The 21,149-nt window shown below is 42.6% G+C and overlaps 1 long non-coding RNA gene across 1 annotated transcript in view; it reads left to right on the forward strand.

Annotated features, from left to right (window-relative positions):
- LOC139020503 (uncharacterized) overlaps positions 1-10,366 on the forward strand; it is a 76,981-nt gene extending 66,615 nt beyond the window's left edge. The window contains exon 3 of the long non-coding RNA XR_011473320.1: positions 10,299-10,366. This is a non-coding gene — a long non-coding RNA (uncharacterized lncRNA). The remainder of the gene's footprint in view (positions 1-10,298) is intronic.
- The last annotated feature ends 10,783 nt before the right edge of the window (positions 10,367-21,149 follow it).

The raw sequence follows: 21,149 nt of genomic DNA on the forward strand, positions 1-21,149 counted from the left end.
TGACCTTGAAATGATATTGACTCTCTGAGCCTGCTTCCTAGTTTGTAAATTATGCTCACAGGGTGGATGATGGTGTAAAATAAATACATTCTACGTTTTCTTTTGTCTTGCATATGCCCAGTCTAGATCAGAAAGTTCTTTCCCTATTGGGCTATTGAGCCATACCTTTGCTCATGATAATTCATTAAGAACCATTATTAGCAGTCATTATTATGGCCAGTAACTAAATGTTTTCTGTGGAAGAATTTAGCAACTAATGAAATAATTTACAACAAATGGATTTGCTAACTAAAATGTGGCGCAGTCCTATGAAGAAGAGAATTTGTTTTATTATAATTAATTTTATTTTTAAAGTCATTATTTTATGTAATACTTTCAACAATATCGATTTTTAAAAGTCATTATTAATCAGTTCCTGAATTGTATGTGCATGAATATGTGATGATTTACCCAATAATTAGATTCTTGCACTCCATACAATCTATGCAATAGGGTCAAACATGAGCAGGAGCGATTTGGACATTAAAGGAGACGTGGAAGGGGCTGTGTTCTGATCACTTGCCATTCTGTGATGCTGATCGGTACTGCTGTCCTAAAATATACCTTTGCCTACAAGGATCCTGCAGGCTAATTTCAGCAGCTGGGAACCTGCCCAGGCTGTCGCTGGCTTTCAGGTATGTTGCCGCAGGCGGTCACCGGCAGACACCTGTCTCCAGATCTAGGGGGAGCTTGCAGTGACATGACTCCCAGCCCCAATATGGGGCCAAATGGAAAGTGATAAGTCGTAGTTACAGATCCAAGTGCTTTTGTCAGAATAAATGCGAGCCTTGTTGAAAAGTTGTATATACGCACAGAGAAGAGTTAACTGGACAATACAGGGGCCAATACAGATATTCAGGACCAATATTGACACAGACTAGCAGGGAAATTAGACATCAGGAGTCCCTATGGTTCAAGGTGCTTAGCACATCTGCCCCGTTGTAGGGTCCTTCTATATAGCCTTCGTGCTCCTTGGGCTTTGCAGTCAGCTAGACCCGGATTCAGTTCCTATTGCTGCTACTTAAAAGCTATGTGATGTCGGGCAGGCTTTGTCTTCTGTAAAATGAGGATAAAAATAGTACCTACCTCATATTCAGTGATGGTGAGAATTAAATGAGATAATTCATATTCTGCGCTTTGTAAAATACTTCTCACATAGTAAACCCTGAAGTATTATACTTGTTTATTATGATTTTGTTATTGTTAAATAATAATAATAATTGGGGCTCAGAGGAAGTTGCTCAAGGTCAGGTAACTAACACCTGACGGCCCAGGTCAGTGATGGCAAACCTTTTGAGCTCGGCATGTCAGCATTTTGAAAAACCCTAACTTAACTCTGGTGCTGTGTCACATATAGAAATTTTTTGATGTTTGCAACCATAGTAAAACAAAGACTTATATTTTTGATATTTATTTTATATATTTAAATGCCTGCCCTGACCGGTTTGGCTCAGTGGATGGAGCGTCGGCCTGAGGACTCAAGGGTCCCAGGTTCGATTCCGGTCAAGGGCATGTACCTTGGTTGCAGGCACATCCCCAGTGGGGAGTGTGCAGGAGGCAGCTGATCGATGTTTCTCTCTCATCGATGTTTCTAACTCTCTATCCCTCTCCCTTCCTCTCTGTAAAATATCAATAAAATATATTTTTTTAAAAATAAAAAAAAATGCCATTTAACAAAGAAAAATCAACCAAAAAAATGAGTTCGAGTGTCACCTCTGACACACGTGTCGTGGGTTCGCCATCACTGGCCCAGGTGAACGAACACCTGGGTCTATCCTATGGCTATGCCGTGCTGCTGCCATGAGAAGTGAATGGTTACTGCAGGAGCACCAGCAGCAAAGGCAGAACTTGCCCACTAATGCTCTTGTGGAATAGTTGATTCTGGGAAGAATCTTTTAAATTTTTTTATTTTTTATTATTTATGTATGTATTTACTTGTTTATTTATATATGTATTTGTTGTCAGTCAGGGACAGAAGGAAGTGGGATCCAGTCACAGCTACAACAATCCTTCCTGCCTTTCTTGCCACAGGCTATAGAAAGACTAAATCTGGGCCTCAGGGCACTCCCAGAACCAGTCAAACCTAAGCTAACCAGCATGTGAACTGGGGTTAAAATTTAACAAAAGGAACGGTAAGCAGTGCAACAAGTATCTAACTTCTGTTTTGTCTTCTTTTATACTGCTGTCATATCCCATGTACTCTGTGAGGCTGTGAAGAATGTTACAAATCACTGAGTGTGCCAAATATTGCCCACAACTTACAGAAATACACAATGTCTTCACGCAAGAGTCATGGCCTTAATATTGCATATTATAACTTTAATATGACCATATCCACAATTATTTGACCAGCCACCTTTTCCAGTTATTTGTTCATTGTGTTTTACGGAAGTGGTTAAGTAGTTAGAAAAAGTTACCAAGAATGGAGGAGAGGAAAGAAGAGGTCAGGGTTCTGCAAGGGGTTAAAGAGACAATTGTGTAATTTCCATCTAAAAGTGGTGAAAATAAAAGCACCAAGTCATTAACCCAGGGTGCTCTCTCTGGCAGGCCTTTGGCAAGAAGTATAACACCTACTTAAGTGGGTCACAGCCTGATTGCTAATTTCCATTCATGGGATTTGTTTCGTTTTCTGGTGTCTCAGTTAACTCTAAGGGGATGCTTTAAATAGTTGTGAGGTCATCCTTGGAGGTAGTCAAAGTTTCCAGAGTGGTCATCATTAATTTCCTTTGTCAGTATTTCTCCACTTTCCTTTGAGTCTTCAGCAGAATCTGAGCTATTCCTCTGGAATCCAACCAGCAAGCTGTTATCAGAATTCTCCAGCCACCCCTGGATACCATTGCCAATGAGCTGGAAAGAACTGTGTAGGAGGAAATGCCAGTCTTGCTGAGTCAGGCAACTTCTTCATCCCAAAGTTGACTGGTAATTATCGTGACTATGTTCATGGGACCACAGGAGGTGCCGCCAGCCCAGACCCAGCTCCATCAGATTAGCTCAGTAAGGAAGGACACTCTCCTGGGTACTGAAGCATCCCAAGTCCACGCTCTGAAGAGCTGGCAGAGTCAGGCTGTATGCAGGCAGCAGGCGTGGTCACCAGCCCTCTGAATTTGGGGTTCCTTTGGTGGGATTAGATTATGAATGAGAGAGAGAATAAAAGTTGAGGGTTCATAAAGTCTGTGCTGTCCACAAGCTCATGCTTTCATATCAGATCTATTTCTGGATGAGGGTGAGTGGTCCAATTTAAATAGTCCACAAAGGGACTCTCTCTAATTTGAAAATTTGGTTGAAACAGGGCTTTGAATTGCAGTTGACTAGTGATTCTGCAAGTTAATAGCTGCATGATCTTGGCCAAATCACTTCAGTCCTCTAAGTTTCAATGTCCACACCTGTAAAATGATTATATTCTACCTCCCTTCTGGGGTTGTTGATAGGCTTAATTGAGATGTGTATGTAAAAACACCTGGCACCCAACACAAGGAACACAGTGAATCATCCTGACCTTTCCTCGTTAGTGTATTTTATTGTTAATGCCATAATATAAATAGACATTTCCAAGGTGAAACCAAATAGCATCTTTTTAAATTGAATTTATTGGGGTAACATTGGTTCACAAAACTACACAGGTTTCAAGTATACAACTCAACAAAACATCATCTGCACACTGCATTGTGCACCCATCGCCCAAAGCAAAGTCTTTTCCCATCAATCTAGTTTCTTTTTTAAAAACTACTTGGCCTTGGAGATTGTTCAGTTCTGATGATAATCGTGATGATGATGATGATGAATACTTATATTTTATTCAACATTTACCTGAGGCTTTTTTTTTTACCCTGTATTAAGTGCTTTACATGTATTATCTCATAAAATCATTATAATTACACTGGGAGGCAGGTACTATTTTTCCCACTTATAGATGGGGAATGACACTAAGAAAGATTAGTGGCTTGCTCCAGGTTGTGAAACTAGGAGTAGAAGACCTGGAATTTAAACCCAGGTGTGATTGACCCCAAAACAATAATTCTTAACCATTATGTTATATGGTATCTAAGCTATTAGTTCACCTTATTCTTCCCCAAACCAAAAGATTTTCTGTGTCTAGAAGACTTATAAAAATGTGCTTTAAGAATGAACCGTTACCAATTTTAAATATGTTAAATAGTTTAAAGGTATTTAATATCTTGTTGAAACAAAAATTTTAATTGAAAGACAATCAGAAAATCATTTGATGACAATATATTGATTTTTTAATTCTGTGTGGAAATTTAGAGAATAAATATACTCCATGGAAAAAAAGAAAATAAATTGTGTTTAAACTCAAGTCTGAAAGAACTAATTATAGAGATATATACAATTTATTTTTATTTTTTTATTTTTTTTTATTAAATTTTTATTGTTCAGATTACATTTGTTCCTCTTCCCCCCCCCCATAACTCCCCTCCTTCCAGTTCCCGCCCCACCCTCCGCCCTCACTCCCCACCCACTGTCCTCATCCATAGGTGCACGATTTTTGTCCAGTCTCTTCCCGAATCTCCCATTCCCCTTACCCCCCCAAGAATAGTCAGTCCATTCCCTTTCTATGTCCCTGATTCATTATAATCACCAGTTCATTCTGTACATCAGATTATTTATTCACTTTATTCTTAGATTCACTTGTTGATAGATGCATGTTTGTTGTTCACAATTTGTATCTTTACCTTTTTCTTCTTCCTCTTCTTAAAGGATACCTTTCAGTATTTCGTATAATACTGGTTTAGTGGTGATGAACTCCTTTAGCTTTTCCTTGTCTGTGAAGCTCTTTATCTGACCTTCAGTTCTGAATGATAGCTTTGCTGGATAAAGTAATCTTGGTTGTAGGTTCTTGGTATTCAGCACTTTGAATATTTCTTGCCATTCCCTTCTGGCCTGCAAAGTTTCTGTTGAGAAATCAGCTGACAGTCGTATGGGTATTCCCTTGTAGGTAATTGAGTCTCTTTCTCTTGCTGCTTTTAAGATTCTCTCTTTGTCTTTTGCTCTTGGCATTTTAATTATGATGTGTCTTGGTGTGCCTCTTTGGATTCCTTTTGTTTGGGGTTCTCTGCGCTTCTTGGACCTGTAAGTCCATTTCTTTCACCAGGTGGGGGAAGTTTTCTGCCATTATTTCTTGAAATAGGTTTTCAATATCTTGCTGTCTTTCATCTTCTGGCACCCCTATTATTCTGATGTTGGTACGCTTGAAACTGTCCCAGAGGCTCCTTACACTATCTTCACACTTTCGGATTCTTTTTTCATTTTGCTTTTCCAGTTGGGTGTTTTTTGTCAAATCTTTGGTTTGATTCTTGTGCTCCTCTGGTCTGCTATTGGGTATAATATTCTTTATTTCAGTCCGTGTATGCTTACTTTCTAATTTCTTTATCGTAGCATCGAGGGTCTCATTAGTTTTCGTGAGGCTCTGCACAAGTTTATAGCAAGCCCTCAAAATTGCGATTCTTAGCTCCATATCCTCCATTTCTGTCATGTTTTTTTGTCTCCGCATCTTTTATGCTTTCTTGGTGCACCCCCTTGTGGTCTTTGTGCGTAGTCTTGTTCTAGCCAAGCCTTAATTGTTGTAGTTAACACTAGAGGGATTTGACCACCAGGCCGACTGGCAGTTGGAATCAGCTGTGTGGAAAACTTCAGTCCTCTGGGGAGGCGCTAGTCCAGCCTTTGCCTGAGGCGATCGGCAAATGGCTCTGCGCAGGGCCTGGGCGGGGCGGGCTCAACAGGGCGGGGGGGAGGGAGCAGCTATGGCTGCTCTCAGTCCGTCTCCAGGGGCTCTGCCTCTCTGTCCCCACAACCGCTGCAAACCTCGGAGGGACCGTAGCCAGACAGTCCTGCTTCTCCCGTTTGAGTCTGGGTCCCTAGAGACTCGCCCGGATCTGTAGCCCAGAGTCTGAGACTCACTCCTGATTGAAAACGACAACCGCGCCCTCAGCCACCAGCCCGCTTTGTGCGCGCACCGCCGCACCACCGTACCTTTAAATTTTCCACACTGCGCCTCCTCTGGGCCTCGTAATGCTGTTGTTTTTCCTTCTAGTTGAAGAGTCTCTCCTCAGCCAGCCTTCCTGTGGTTCTGGGTGATGTCCGTTCCGTCTTTTAGTTGTATTTTTAAAGTGGTTGTTCGAGGCAGCAAACTCCGGTGTTTACCTATGCCGCCATCTTGGTTTCTCCGAGATATATACAATTTAGAAAAAATTATAGTACCTAAGGTTTTATTATTAATGTTTTATTATTCATGAAAATGTTTGAGAATTTGGAGACATGAAAGCTGGTTTGTATTCTTTTAAGATTCTAAATGTTACTTTTGTTTTCTATAAGAGTTCAAAATTTATGTAATACCCACCTGCTCCCATATCACAAAATATGATAATATTGGATAAATATGAGACTGGAGAATATGAAAAATCAGAAACAATCTAGAAATTAAAATAAACAAAGCTATTTCGAGGCCAAAGAAATAACTTAATAAAGGACAAACCACTGAATATTTTTCATGGTGGAAGTGGGGAGGCGCTTTCATAGGTCAAGTTGACACCACACACGGCCATTATTTGCTGCTGTCCAGAGGCCCTATTAGAATTGTTTTTCTTGGGTTTTGCTTAAAAGAACAAATGTCATTCTAATGCCAGTATTATCAAGTGCCATTTATTGCTTAGATTTACTTTTCTAAAATTTTCCTTCTCCTTCTTAAGTAAAGGTATGTCTTTCTAGAATATGAAAAGCCCTAATTTAACTAATGATGAGATTATTCAGAATAAGCAAAGCGTCTTTAAAAGATTGGCTTGTTGATGTAATTCACATGAACTGTCTCAGAGGAAAATCAGTAAATCTCATATTGGTACAATTAATAGCATCTTTTCTGTTAGCTTGATAAAGGCTCTTTTTTAAAGAAAAGCAGGAATTGTTTCCACTTTGTCAGTCTCGGTATTCCACTGAAGCAGCTCCTGCCAAAGTTACCAGTGACTTGGACATGGCTTTACTTGCATCTCTAAGGACTGTGTATTATGCTTCTTTCTTGAAACATGTCCTTCATTTGGCTTGAGACATCACTTCCTCTGGTTCTCCTTCTACTCCACTGGTCAGTTCCTCTTTATCTACTGACTGGTAAGTGTTAAAACATTTCAGGGGTTAACCCTGCAACCTTGTTATTCCTTTGTCTTTATTTACTCCCCTGGTAATACCATACCCAGTCTCTTAGCATTTAAAGCCATCTGTACAACAAATGATTCTCAAATTTACATTTCTAGTCCTGACCCCTTTCCTAAATTACAGGCTCACATTCAACCATCTACTCAAATCTTCACTTGAATATCTAATAGGGATCAAACTTTACCTGTCCAAAATCAAACTCCTGATTCTCCAGCAACATGCTCCATCCCTCCACTGACAATATTCTCCCTGTACAGCGTTCTACATCTCAAGAAAGGCTGTCTCTGTCTTACCTGTCTTCCTCTGACACCCCACATCCATCAGTAAATTCTGTTGGTGTTACTTTCAAAATACTATATATCCAAAATCTGAATACTCCACTGCTATTTTTCTTCTCCAAGCTTCTATCATATTTCACCCCCTCAGTTGAATTATTTTAATAACTTCCCAACTGGACCCTCTTCTTCCTTTCCCCCTCTACAATCTGTTCTTAACATGGAGGGACCTGTTTAAATTACAGGTAAGAGCAAGTCACTCTTTTGCTCAAAACTTTTAATGGCTCCTCATCTCATTCAGAGTAAAATCCAAAGATAATATGTCCTGCAAGGCCCTACATGACCTTGAACCTCAGCTCCCTCTCTCACCTCACATATATCACTGGTGGGCATGTAAAGTGGTACAGCCACTTTGGAAAACGTTTTGGCAGTTATTAAAAAGTTAAACATACACTTATCATATGACCCAGCAATCCCACTTCTAGATATTTATCCAAGAGAAATGAAGATGTGTATCCACACAAAAACCTCTTCCACAAATGTTTATAGTGGCTTCATTTATAATTGTAAAAAATTGAAATATTTAAAATTGGTAAATGGCCCAGCCAGTGTGGCTTGGTGCTCGAGTGTCAACATATGAATCAGGAGAGCATGGTGGGATTTCCAGTCAGGGTACATGCCTGGGTTGTGGGCTGGATTCCCAGTATGGGGCGTGCAGGAGGCAGCCGATCAATGATTCTCTCTCATCATTGATGTTTCTATCTCTCTCTCCCTCTTCCTTCTTCTAGGAAAGCAATAAAAAATATAAGTAAAAAATATAAATAGTAATAAAAAGTTGGTAAATGGATTGTAAAAACTGCTCTGAATATACTGTGAAATACTACCCGGTAACCGTTGCTAGGAGAACAGCTTTTCAAAGGCCATGTTGACCCTTTCAGACAGGTCTGATATTTCAGTCACCTCTGTGAATGGCCCCTGGAGCATACTGGAGCTCATGAGAGCAGAAGGGTGATAATCCTTTAACTCAGGGAAGGGCAGGCAGCCCTATCACTTCACGTGTCTCCCTTCTGTTTGGCTCTCTTGGTTCCCCACCTGACTTCTTCCTTCCTTCGTTCCTGCTGTCGCATGTGGTTGGGCTCACGGCCCCTGTGATAGGGCCAGTCAGCCAAGGATGTTTGCACAGGAAGGGCATTTGCCGTGGGCTCAGCTGCCTCACTAATTCCGCTGGTATTTTACATCCCCTGGAGCAGGAGGGACAAATAGACTTGTAACTTGAGGGCAGGACCTTGTTTTGTGTTTCCTATAGTGCAGTGATGGCGAACCTTTTGAGCTCAGCGTGTCAGCATTTTGAAAAACCCTAACTTAACTCTGGTGCCGTGTCACATATAGAAATTTTTTGATATTTGCAACCATAGTAAAACAAAGACTTATATTTTTGATATTTATTTTATATATTTAAATGCCATTTAACAAAGAAAAATCAAGCAAAATAATGAGTTCGCGTGTCACTTCTGACACGCGTGTCATAGGTTCACCATCACTGGTCTAGTGACTCATCATCCCCAAGTACAGAGCCTCATGGTTAGTTTGGGGCAGTGGCACTGATTTTTATAAATTATTGGTGGGAAGAAACAGAACTAAAACATCTACCAGCATTTGGAGACTTGTATATGTGCAGTTGAATCGTGTTCATACTTATTCATGCTAAGTGGTGACTTTGAATCATTTGGGAGAATATTTTGTATTCAGTTAATTATTTTTCCAAATCAAGATAAGTTGAGCTCAAGAGCCTCATTCTCTAAGAAGTGATTACTAGTCATTAGGCACGATGGAAGCACCTTTCGCTTACACGATCCGAGAGGAAACAGCATATGTACACAGAGGACCAGCCAGGCAAATGGCGAGTTTTCATTACTTTGAAGGAGGCCCCAAGCTCCACCCAGAGCAGAAGTCCAGTTAGACTGAACCATATGGAGGGCTCCTTTTAAATACTGTATCTTTGTTCTTTTAATTTAAATACTCTTATTCTTTCATAAAAGTAATATACAGCGGAGGGGGGGGGGTGGGGGGGGGTTGCGAGGGGATGTAAAGCAGAAATTGAAAATGCCCATAATTCTAGGCCTCAGAGATAATCATAACCATACCAATTTGGTTTATATCTTCCAGACATCCCTTTTAATAGCTGCATAAAATGTCATTGGAGGGATGTGCATATTTTATTTAACCATTCCAATGCTGATGAGCATTTAGACTGTTACCAATTTTTCTGTTATATATCACTCTACAGAAAATATATTTATACCTAGATCATTGTGCCCTTAATAGGTTATTTCCTTAGAGTGGATGGATGGATGGATGGATGGATGGATGGATGGATAGGTGAAGGAATGAATAGAAACATCAGTTTTCACAGTGTGGTTTGATCTCAGGAAACTGTAGGAGATTGAGCTGGCCCTCAGAGACCTCGGAATGTACTGTGAAAGCTGCTTTTGTTGCATGCTTGGCTCACTCTCCTCCATATACCCTAACTCATCATGTTTATTCTCCACCCAAAAGTCCAGCGTGATTGATTTTGGCTTTTCTCTTTCTCTTTCTCCACTGCCTGTTGCCACTCTCCTGGTTTACCTTTTCCCATGCCTGAGTATTGCACAGGCCACGGCTTTTTTAACCATTTAATTTCCCCAGCAACCTATCAGGTGTGTCCTCAAATTCTGGATTTTCTCAGGCTACCCCACAAATGAAGAGCACACTTACACTCATGAAAGGCTACATCTACAAGATGATATAGGGCATCTGGTGACACTGATCTCATTCCTTTCATAGGTTGAGGACACTGCTGAGCATCATGATGGCAGAGGCAAGATTCATTTAAAAGTATTTTTCAAGAGGCCTGAGTGTGGTTATCAGAAACCAAAAGAAACCATTTGAGGTAAAGTTACCAGATTAGAAGGCAGTTGTGCTATGAGGATGCATACACGAGATGTAAATAATCACAACCTATCAAATAAGAGAATAAATATCAGTGGGGTTTTGGTTGAACATTTAAAACCATGAAATCTTAAATGTCTATTTAATTTATCCAGCTCACTATATGCAATCAAAATTTCCTTTCAACCCTAGCCAGTTTGTAGATAGAGCATTGGCCTGCAGACCAAAGGGTCCTAGATTAGATTCCAGTCAAGGGCACATACCTCAGTTGCAAGCTTGATCCCCAGCCCTGGTCGGAGTGTGTGCAGGAGGCAACCAATTGATGTCTCTCATCCATGTTTCTCTCTTTGTCTCTCCCGCTCCTTTCCATTATTTCTAAAAAATCAATGAAAAAAAGATCCTTGGATGAGGATTAACAACAAAAAAAATGTAACCTTTCAGTGACATTTTCCTTTGCATTCGCTAAGATGTGAGCCCTTTGCGAGCAGAGAATGAATATTTTCATCTGGTATCTCCAGAATAAGGCTACTGGAAGTTTAGTATCAACTTTACCTCCAGTCAGTTTTGTGACCTCTGCAAGTCTCTATATTTCTCTGTGTCCTTATCCATAAAACAAGGTGGTTTTATACAGTTAAAAATAAATTTTTAAAACTTGAATTAAAAAGCATCTGATTTTAGAAGTACTTCACTATGTTCATTTTCATTGGTTAAGCAACAACAACAAAAAACCTCAGTAAAAATTTGAAGCATATAAAAGCAAACCTTTGGTCCTAGACTTCTCCAATAAAATAATATAACCATCTTCAGAAGCTGCATCATTTACACAGGGCTAAGCATTCCTCACAATGGGTGTCATGATTACTCCCGTTTTACAGAAAAGGAACTTGAGATTCAATGGGGGTAAGTACCTGGCCCTGTCATGCAGTTAATTGGTGGTCCAGCCAGGATTTAGATTTCTGAGTCCAGAACAAAGGTGTGTAATCGCTGCTTACCCTGCCCCCATAACTACTGTATCTAACTAGTCATTGTGAAGCATACCAGGAAATCCATGGTAAAGGCCATTCGCACATGGCCTCTTCAGCCATTGTGACTGGGAAACTTCATTACCGCACTTTCAAATGAATAAACAACCCTTGCAAATTTGCTCACTAGGTTAAGGTGACATGTGAAGCAATTATTGTGAATCAGCCAAGGAACAGAGAGAATTCAGCCAATGGTGAAGCACCCCTGGCAAATGCTGCAAAGAAGATAAGCAGCCCTCAAGAGCCCGTGACCTGCAACGCGGGGCAGTGTGATTGCCGGACTCCAGGACCAAGCCGCCCGGGCTTGGCTGGCAGCTGTGATTCAAGGGGCGTCAGGCTCCAAGATGTGCTGTTTCCTGCCTATTGCACCTCACAGAGGCACATCAGGGAAGGTAGGCCTGATGACTCTGAACACTGGTTGCTGTTGTTGTTTCTGGCCCCACCCCCACCCCTGGCAACAAAATTAAATCCCTACTGTCGGTAGGGATTTATCCACCCTTTTGCTGATCTCGGTGTGAACTGTGCAGTGAAATCCCTGTACACAGCACTGACTCTATCTCCCGGGGTGTTGCTTAAAATGTGGCTGAGCACAAATGGAAAACATCAAGTCTTGTAGAAGTCAGCACACAGAATTAATCCCTGAAAGTAATGAAAGAATTAGTTTCACTCTGTAAGATAAATAAATGCAAAGCATGGGAAAGTCAGAGATGTTCAGCTCAGCAGCTGTTAGCAGTAGACGAGTTGGGGGAGGGTATTGTATACTTGGGACACATTTCAACGCCACTCTGATATCTTAGGTGATTATGGTACATTGGGTTTCTTTTTTAAAATATATTTAATGTGTGAGATTTTTTAACCTGGAACTATTCACCTTCCTTGCTTTTGATCACTGGAAAAGGTAAAAACTTACAAGTGCCTTGGCCATGTTTTTCTTTTTTTAGCTCTTAGAAGCATGCATGATATTTAAGTAAATATTTATATTTAAGTAAATATAAAATTAGGAATCATTTCAACATTTAAAGCCAATATGAAATAAGGCTCTCTGCTGTCCACCCCCATCCTTAATATTATTTTTACCTTGCCTCTGAATTTCTTGCTTTTTTTTTTCTTTTGTCTAAGTGTGTTCCATGAACCACCCACTTGGAATCACCAGAAGTGCTTGTTTAAATGTTGTTCTGAAAGTTTGGGGTAAAGGAAGTCAGATCAGAGAAAATTTCTTCCTCAGTACCCACTGAAATTAACAAAAATGTTATTTTTCAAAAGGCCAAGAATTCGTCGGTAGTTATCAAAAATTGAAAAAGGGTAAAACTTCATGTAATAAAGATTGAAAATTGGCTCTAAACCTTGCCTACCACACCTGCTCCCCAGAAAGAGAACTGAGGAAAGGTGAGTCAACAAAAGCCTGGTCTCCTGAATACACGTTGACTTGAAGAGAAGTGGCCAGAAGGGTGATGGGCGGGGAAATTGCGAGTGTGGCGGGCGCTGTCTCTGCACCACTGCAGATCCTACTGAGGCAAGAGAGGTTGACGGCCAGCTGTGCTCCAAGGCTGTCGCTGAGTGGGAGGAACAACCAGAGCCCATGGAGCAGGAAATGCCTGCCTTCGCTGGGAAGGCTGACCTGGTGAAGGACATTCGCTGGGACTCAGAAGAGAGAATGTGGTCCAGGGTCCCAGCCAGCACTGCAGGCAGCTCCGGAGGCGCTCTTCTCCCCACTCTGCCATCTCAGCTACAGCACAGTGAATGAAAAATGACATCCAGCCCCCAAGCTGTGGCCCACAGGGGTGATAGTTTCCAGGGAAGGTCAGAAGGTCAAGAAGAATTACATTCAGTTGGAGAAACTGAAGAGTTATACAGGACTGCCCAACTGTAGTTTGAAGAAAATGAAAATAAATGGCATGTCAACCTTGTAAATGTGCCAGAGAGGAAAGAGGAGAGAGATTGAGAGAGAGAGAGAGAAAGAAGAGAGAGAGAGAGAGAGAGAGAGAGAGAGAGAGAATGCCAGACAATCTGGAAGAAAAAAAAAAACACAGAAGAAAACTACCTCAGATTGCCTTGTACTAAAGTAAAACAACAAAAATATACTATCAATAAAATAAGAGCTCAAAGACAAAATGCTGAAACAACAGAAAGAGATGAAAGAAAAATCGCAAGGCTAAGGAAAATAATACAATTATAGGTCTACAAACAAATTAGAAATCAAACAACAGTCTAGACCAGTGGTGGGCAAACTCATTAGTCAACAGAGCCAAATATCAACAGTACAACAATTGAAATTTCCCCTTTGACAGGAAACCTTTGAACATAAGTATTACCTACGTTGTCTCCCCAAAATGATCATTTTTGCTGGCTGACGAGCCAAGGATGCAAGCATCACTCACTCTGTGGTCTCCATTGTTACGACTGAGTGTGCTCGCCCTCCTCCTCCGCTGTGACCAGCACGGCCATCAGCATCCTATGGGCTTCCATTTCTGCTTTGCTTTGTTTCACGAGGACAAACTTCAGAGGAAACAACTGGTCAAAGTGTACAAATGGTTTCTATGGCTCTTGGTATGTTCTGTCAGATCGCTGTCTACCAAAGGGTTGGCCCTCGTGACATGCAGGTGTGTCAGGATCTTGCGCCTCCCACCAGGAATATTGCTAAACTCAGGTATGCCCTTTCATTCATTTTCCAAAAACCTGAGCACCAATATCCTGCTGAGGAATAGATGGAATTCAAGATTAATCCTGCCCTGGCCATGGGACTAAGGGGTTAGAGCATCAGCCCACGTGCCGAAGGGTCTTGGGTTCAATTCCCGGTCAAGGGCAGGTACCTGGTTGCAGGTTTGATCCCCACCCTGGGACACATGTGGGACGCAACCAATGGATGTGTCTCTCTCACATCGATGTCTCTCTCTCTCTCTCTTTCCCTCCCTCTCCTTCTCCCTCTCCCTCTCTCCCTCCCTCCCTCTCTCCCTCTCTCCATCCCTTTCACTCTCTCTTTAAAAATCAATGGAAAAATATCCTTGGGCAAGGAGTAACAATAACAAAAGAAGACTAATCCTGAAGAAAGGCAGAAGGAGATAGTTATATTTATTTACTAATTTTTAAAACACCCTATTTAGCAGTATTGTAAATCCAGTTTGTAGCTCACTTAAATGGACAGCTTTGAAATTATTTGTTTCTTGACATACATTTTAAAAGTTATGAGGATTCAGATAAAATGAGAATGTATTAATATTTAACATTTGATAAAATATTTACGTGGCATGTTTAAAATGCTCACAAAATGCTGCCACACTGTGCTGGTTTTGCCACACCATCTCCTCCACTGAGCACTATTATTATTACTTTTTTTCCTAAACAAATAGGTCTCTTCTAATGACCAAGTTTGCATTCCAGGCCTGGGAGATGCATTTGTAAGGCAGGGAAGGAGGAAGCAATGTCATATATAAATATAAAATATATATACAGGGTGTCCCAAGTAATATATATATATATATATATATATATATATATATAATTGCAAAGGTGGTGTTTAATTAAAATACATTTCATTTTCAAAACGTGATAGAATCAGTTGATATATATACGCCTTTCCTGGAGCCAGTTAATAATTATATGCTTCACTTTCCATTCTGCCAGGCACTTTTCTTGTACTGTCTCATTTAATCTTGGATCCTTTGACAGGCACAATTACCCCCACTTTACAGATGAGGAAGCTGAGACAGGTCCTAGGGACATAGCCATTATGAATGTAGTAGGCAGAGAACAAAGGTAGGACTGAGGTCAAGAGGCAGGGGGCCCTGGTCCCAGCTCTGTTCCTAATTTCCGGCTCATAGTTCAACCCTTCTAGGACCGGGGATGGGCAAGGTCATGTGATTTCCTCACATCCCACAGGTGCGTCCCTGGGACTCTGGAAGGGAGACTGCCTTTTCTTTCTCCGCACAGAACACCAGCAAAGCCGAGATCTCCCGGCAGCTGAGCATGGATGGGCCACACTGATCACCCGGCAGCGACTGGCACATGCTGTGATTACAGCGTCTCCACCGCTCCCTCTGGAGGACTCAGGTACGCCCTTTCATTCATTCGCCAAAAACCTGAGCATCAACTGTGAGCACAGCTGTGCTGCCAGGAGGCCCGGGAGGCCACCTTGTGTCGCCAGCCGTGGGACCTGGGTAAGTCACTTCTGCGGCCTCTGACCGCAGTTTCCTCATCTGTAAAATGGGGACAGTAATGACTACCTCCGACGGTTGTTGTGAGGCTTAACTAAGGGAAGGGGCGTGGCTGAGGCCTCAGGGGCCGGGGCAGGTCTCCAGGTGTTCTCTGGGCATGACTCAGGGCCGCAGGGGAGCTCACGGACACCCAGTACAGATCTCAGGAGGACTGTGTCAGGCAAGGAGGGGCAGGACGGACTTTCCCTAACGGCTGGGAAGGCTCTGGGAGGGCTCCCAGGAAGAGGTGGTGTCTGCACAAAAGGAAAACCAGCCCCACTGAGTGACCAGAGCTGCCAGCTGTGCCGGAACATCAGAACCCGGACAGCAGATTTCATGCAGGAGGAAGCGTGGGGCTGGCTCCACTGCCCCCAAGGGGATGCCCCAGAACCTCTTGGGGAGTCCTGCCCACCTTCTCTGTCAAATGACAGGTGCGCTTCATTCATTCATTCATTCATTCATTCAATAAGTGTTTCTTGAGCCAGGCATTGCTGTCCATACTGAAGATGTCAGCAAACAGAACAAATCTTAGTCTCTTAGAGCTCACATTCTAGAGCAGCGGTTCTCAACCTGTGGGTCGAGACCCCTTTGGAGGTTGCCTAAGACCATCGGAAAACACATATATAATTACATATTGTTTTTGTGATTAATCACTATTATTTAATTATGTTCAATTTGTAACAATGAAATTGGGGGTCACCACAACATGAGGAACTGTATTAAAGGGTCGCGGCATTAGGAAGGTTGAGAACCACTGTTCTAGAGGGAAACTACACACTGAACTACCTAAGTAAGTAAATAAAGATAAGGCTGTATCGGGCTGGTGTGAGTGCTGAGGGTATAAACAAAGCAGGGTGAGGGGAGTAGAGAATGCAGGTGGGGACGGGGTCGTGCAGCCAGGGAAGTCTGTGAAGGGCTGATTTCTGGGTGGGATGTGTGGGAAGTGAGGGGAGGCTTGTTCCAGGCAGAGGGAACAGCAAGTGCAGGAGCCCTGCGTGCTCTCCTGGCGGAGTATACACAGCAAGGACCCCGGGGAAGGGTGTGCACGGCAGGGACCCTGGGGAAGCAGGAGGGGCAGGGAGAGAGGTCAGAGGGCATCTTGTGGGTGTGATGGGCTGAGGTAGGACACCTGCTCCCCCTGAGGGTGATGGGAGCCCAAGGAGCTCCTCAGAGGAGAGCTGTGCAGGGCCCTGGCCGCAGGGAGAAGAGGCTGATGAAGCGGGGCCCGGCAGGAACAGGGAGATGCCAGGAAGCCGCTGCAGAGGGGACAGCAGCTCAGACCTGAGCAGAGGCGGAGGCAGTGGCGGGAGGAGTCGGATTCCGGGCGCTTGAAGGCAGAACCCAGAAGACTTTCTGATGCACTAGACCAGTGGTCAGCAAACTCATTAGTCAACAGAGCCAAATATCAACAGTACAACGATTGAAATTTCTTTTGAGAGCCAAATTTTTTAAACTTAAACTATATAGGTAGGTACATTGTTACTAACTTAATTAGGGTACTCCTAAGGCTTAGGAAGAGCCACACTCAAGGGGCCAAAAAGCTGCATGTGGCTTGAGAGCCGCAGTTTGCTGACCACGGGTCTAGACACAACTGAAGAATTACTGGCATTGAAGAAAGACTTAAAATAATCACTACGAACACAACAGAAAGTTACAAAGAAATTGAAACAGTTAGAAACCAAATAAGGTATTTTAGATGAGTAGATAGATCACCCTCTATATTTTAGTATCACTTTGCTCTGATCATTGCGTATTGAAATCCGGGTCTTGCTTTTAAGGACACATGCTTTGTCTTATTCATCTTTGTATTTTGCAAAGGGACTGATACCCCGGGCTGACTCATGGTAGATGCTCCAGGTGTGTCTGATTTTCTAATTGTTAAAGGCCAAAAGGTCCCTGTTCCTTTATCATGGCCAGAGGGGGAATTACATACACATTAACTTGGCCAAACTTAATCCCTCAACTCCCTGGACACACAAATGTGCAATTTTTTGTGGTCTGCAATTTAATGGATAAGGAAATATAAGGCTGCCTACATTGGGAAGAACCAGGATGAGAAATGTTTTCAATGTAATATCTAAAATGACACGGATGGCCACAGTACCGGTGGGAGATCCTTTTAGCCTGACTGTAGTACTTTGACTTCTTGTCTACAATTGTGGATGTGTATTAGAAAAGTTGAGTAATGTTGAGTGTAGTGTGAGGGCTCCATTGAAATACAGGAAGAATCTGGGAGGACGGCAGAAGTGGAGGCAGAAGGCTCTGGTGTTGACTTCCTTTGTTTCTAGGAATAAACCAGTGTTGGTATGATCAGATTTGCGAGAGAAGTGATGAGAGCAAAAGGGGTAGGAGATCCCACCATTGGTCTCCTTTGAGCAGGACTGAGGGAAGGAAGGATAGATTCATGGCCCACTATCCATTTTCTTGATTTTCTTTATTTTTCATCAGATAAGCTCTCTTGCATTGAGAGCTAGCACTGGTACAGAAGGTGCCAGTATTAACGGACGCACCGATAGGAAAAAGACACTGGTGTCCTCTGCTTTCCCTCGTCAGCAGTTCTGGAGATGCCTTCTCATACCATCTACCAGGCTCTGGTTGCTAAATACTGGCTTTGCAGCTTTTGATTATAATCATCCCATTTCAGTTTCAAAGCAAATTTTAATTGGTGGTTTTGACTTATTTGGGGTAGTCAGAATCCATACAACATAACAGAATAACCTTTGGGTTTTTGAAATGTGTATCTCAAAATAGAGCTGGAACAAAAGGAGGAGTGGAACCTGTTTGTTTTAAAATCCCCTTGGAGCAAGGGAAATTTACAGGCCGAGCTGGCTTCTGGACTCTCCAGACACCACTGCTGATTCTGCACTTTGGAGGACAGGTTGTCATTTCAATGTTGCCGGTTGTTCATTTTAAATGATCTGTTCAGAACAAAATACTCTCCGTTAAGAAAACTTTAGACCAAATTCTTTTACCAAAACAGTTTTCATGTCATATTAAAAGATGAAATTTGCCACATCAGTGGTATTTTAAGAAAACCTATAACTGATAATGAAGTGCCCTACATCCTTGAAAAGGTATGGGAGTTGCAATCGACCAGAAAGCTGTTTCTCTCATCTCCAACTTTGTAACATTTTCAAACAGGGCCATCTAGTGGAGTCCCCTACCTATGCAGCCATGAGTGCATCTCAGCTCTTAACATCCAAGTTTTTAACTTTGTGATGCTTCTAAGTCCAAATTAACTCTTCCTGTTTTAAAGAGTCTACAAAAAATAAATACCTTTCCACTCAAACTCCTGTACTGAATCATTTGACAATACCTTAATCTGTGGATACACATTCAATTACGTTTCTAAAAGTTTAAAGTTGTTTACTTTTTCCTTCTTCCTATGAAAAGCAGTCCTTTTAGCCTGCCTCCTCTCACACCATGAAATCTCACTGAAGAATGAAGAAATGTATATGTGAGGCAATCTGAGAATTATAGAAGATACTAGCACAGGATCCAGATGTTTGTTACAAATGTACCTAGACTTTCCACGGCCCATCAAACACGTTGTTGGAATTGTGTGACCTGTCAGATGGTGTGTTTCCTTGGACGGGTTGGAGAAAACAGTCCTCTGTGGAAAGGCATGAAAAGTTCTCCCTAACCAAATGGGATGGAGGGTTTGTTCACCAAACTCACCTCGTTCTCCTCCTGGAAACATCGCTGAATTACATGTCACAGCATCCCCTGAAGCTAGGTGCGGCCCTGTGTCTGAGTTGTTTCAAGTGGAATGCGGATGGAAGAGACATACTCCCCTTCCAGTCCTGGCTCCTACAATACCTGCATCACCCTCCATGCTTTTTTCCATTTTCCCTCCTCACCCTTCATCCAGTAGATGTCAATGCCGGGGACACAGGAGCCTTTATCAGCGTGGATCCTTCCTTGCCTGTGTGGAGCCTAGCCCTGCCCTCCAAACCCCACAGCCTACACCGGACTGTAACGTGGACAGGAAACATGCTTTCATCATTTTAAGCCAGTGAGATTTGGGGGTCGTTTGGGAATTGCCATGATTAACACAGGAGAGAAGAAACAACCAGAAGAAAGGAGAGAGGAGGATGTAGGAGAAAGGCAGCCAGGTCTGTTTCCTTCAGAGGCTTTGGTGAGCATTCTGACTCTTTTCTCCAGGTTTCAGAGTAAGCATGTGGTTGATAAACTCTGAAAACACCGAGCAGAACAGCGGGAAGTGGGACCACGGAGCGCTGTCTGACAGGTTTGAGCTGATGGGGTGAGGGAGGCAAGCTGTGGGCGGAGATGCTTCCCACAGCTCAGTTGTGGTGAGCACAGTGTGAAGTGTTTACGAATTGTTTCACACTAATTAAACTTCTCCGTTAACTCTATTCCAAGATGTCCTCCTGCATGATAAAGCATGTGCCCTTTCCCCGTAACAGCTCCAGGTATATTCAGGCAAGGCAGAGTGGGGTGCTAGCAAAATTGTTCATCTGAGCCGTTTGTGGAAGTCATACTTAGCACAGCTTTAACACACGAGGAGTCTTTAAATGTGCGAAAGAAATAGAAATCAGTGCACCACAGAGTCAACGTTCTGCAGAGGAGGTAGGAATTGAGCAAAACTGTCGCCTGGCAGAGAGGAAGGAGGGGTGACTGGTGGCAGAAAGCAAAGAGGGGAGAAAAATAAGGAGATGCTGTCGAGGGGTAGAAAGGCGATTGGTCTTATCATGTGTGACTGATGTAGCAGAGAAGGGCGAAGTTAAGCACCACAGACAAAATGAAGGCAAGTTACTAAGAGCCTAAAAATCATCACTGGGACTTGGATTTGAAACTGCAGGCCAGAGCTCCCAAGCCAATCGAATATGAATACTAGACAAGCTGGACTTACCCAGTCATTCGTTCTGGTGCCTGCCATCATTCACTCCTCCCCGGGGGCACACTCATAGGCACATCAAGCTGGGAGAGCGTCTGACTGAACACCCTGCTCCTCAATCTAAACTTGCAGAGATCATGAAACATACCAATCTGTGCTTCCTTGTGGAATACCTGCTTGTCTGCCCAATGACAGTGTCTCCTGCTTCCAGATCCAGTTCTATCGCCTTCTCTCCTGTGATGCCTCCCCAGGTGGCTTCCTTGTGCAGCCCTGGCACGGTACATGCCTCTACGGTCTCCTGCTTATTGCAAGTATTTACTACTTATCTGGCTCTCACACTAAACTGTGGGTTCCATGAAGGCAGGGGCGATGTCTCATTTAACTCGGTATCCCTGACACTGACGGCAAGGACTGCCATCTGCTAGGTACTCAAGATTAATATATGATTAATGCACAGATGGATGGGTGAATGAAAGTAGATGGGTTTATTTTCCTGAGTCCAGAGACTTCATTCACACATCCACCACTGCCATTATGTATAGTTATCTGTCTACATACTTGTCTTCCTTTATTAGATTGTAAGTCTCCTTGAGTCTGGTTCATAAATTTATCCTCAGCACAGTTCTGTGTCTGGCTTGTATAAAAAACACAGTAAAATGTTTATGGGATGAATGGA

Source organism: Myotis yumanensis, unplaced genomic scaffold, assembly GCF_028538775.1.
Source record: "Myotis yumanensis isolate MYYU_CA2020_CCGP unplaced genomic scaffold, mMyoYum1.0.hap1 SCAF_12, whole genome shotgun sequence".
Classification (NCBI taxonomy): Eukaryota; Metazoa; Chordata; class Mammalia; order Chiroptera; family Vespertilionidae; genus Myotis; species Myotis yumanensis.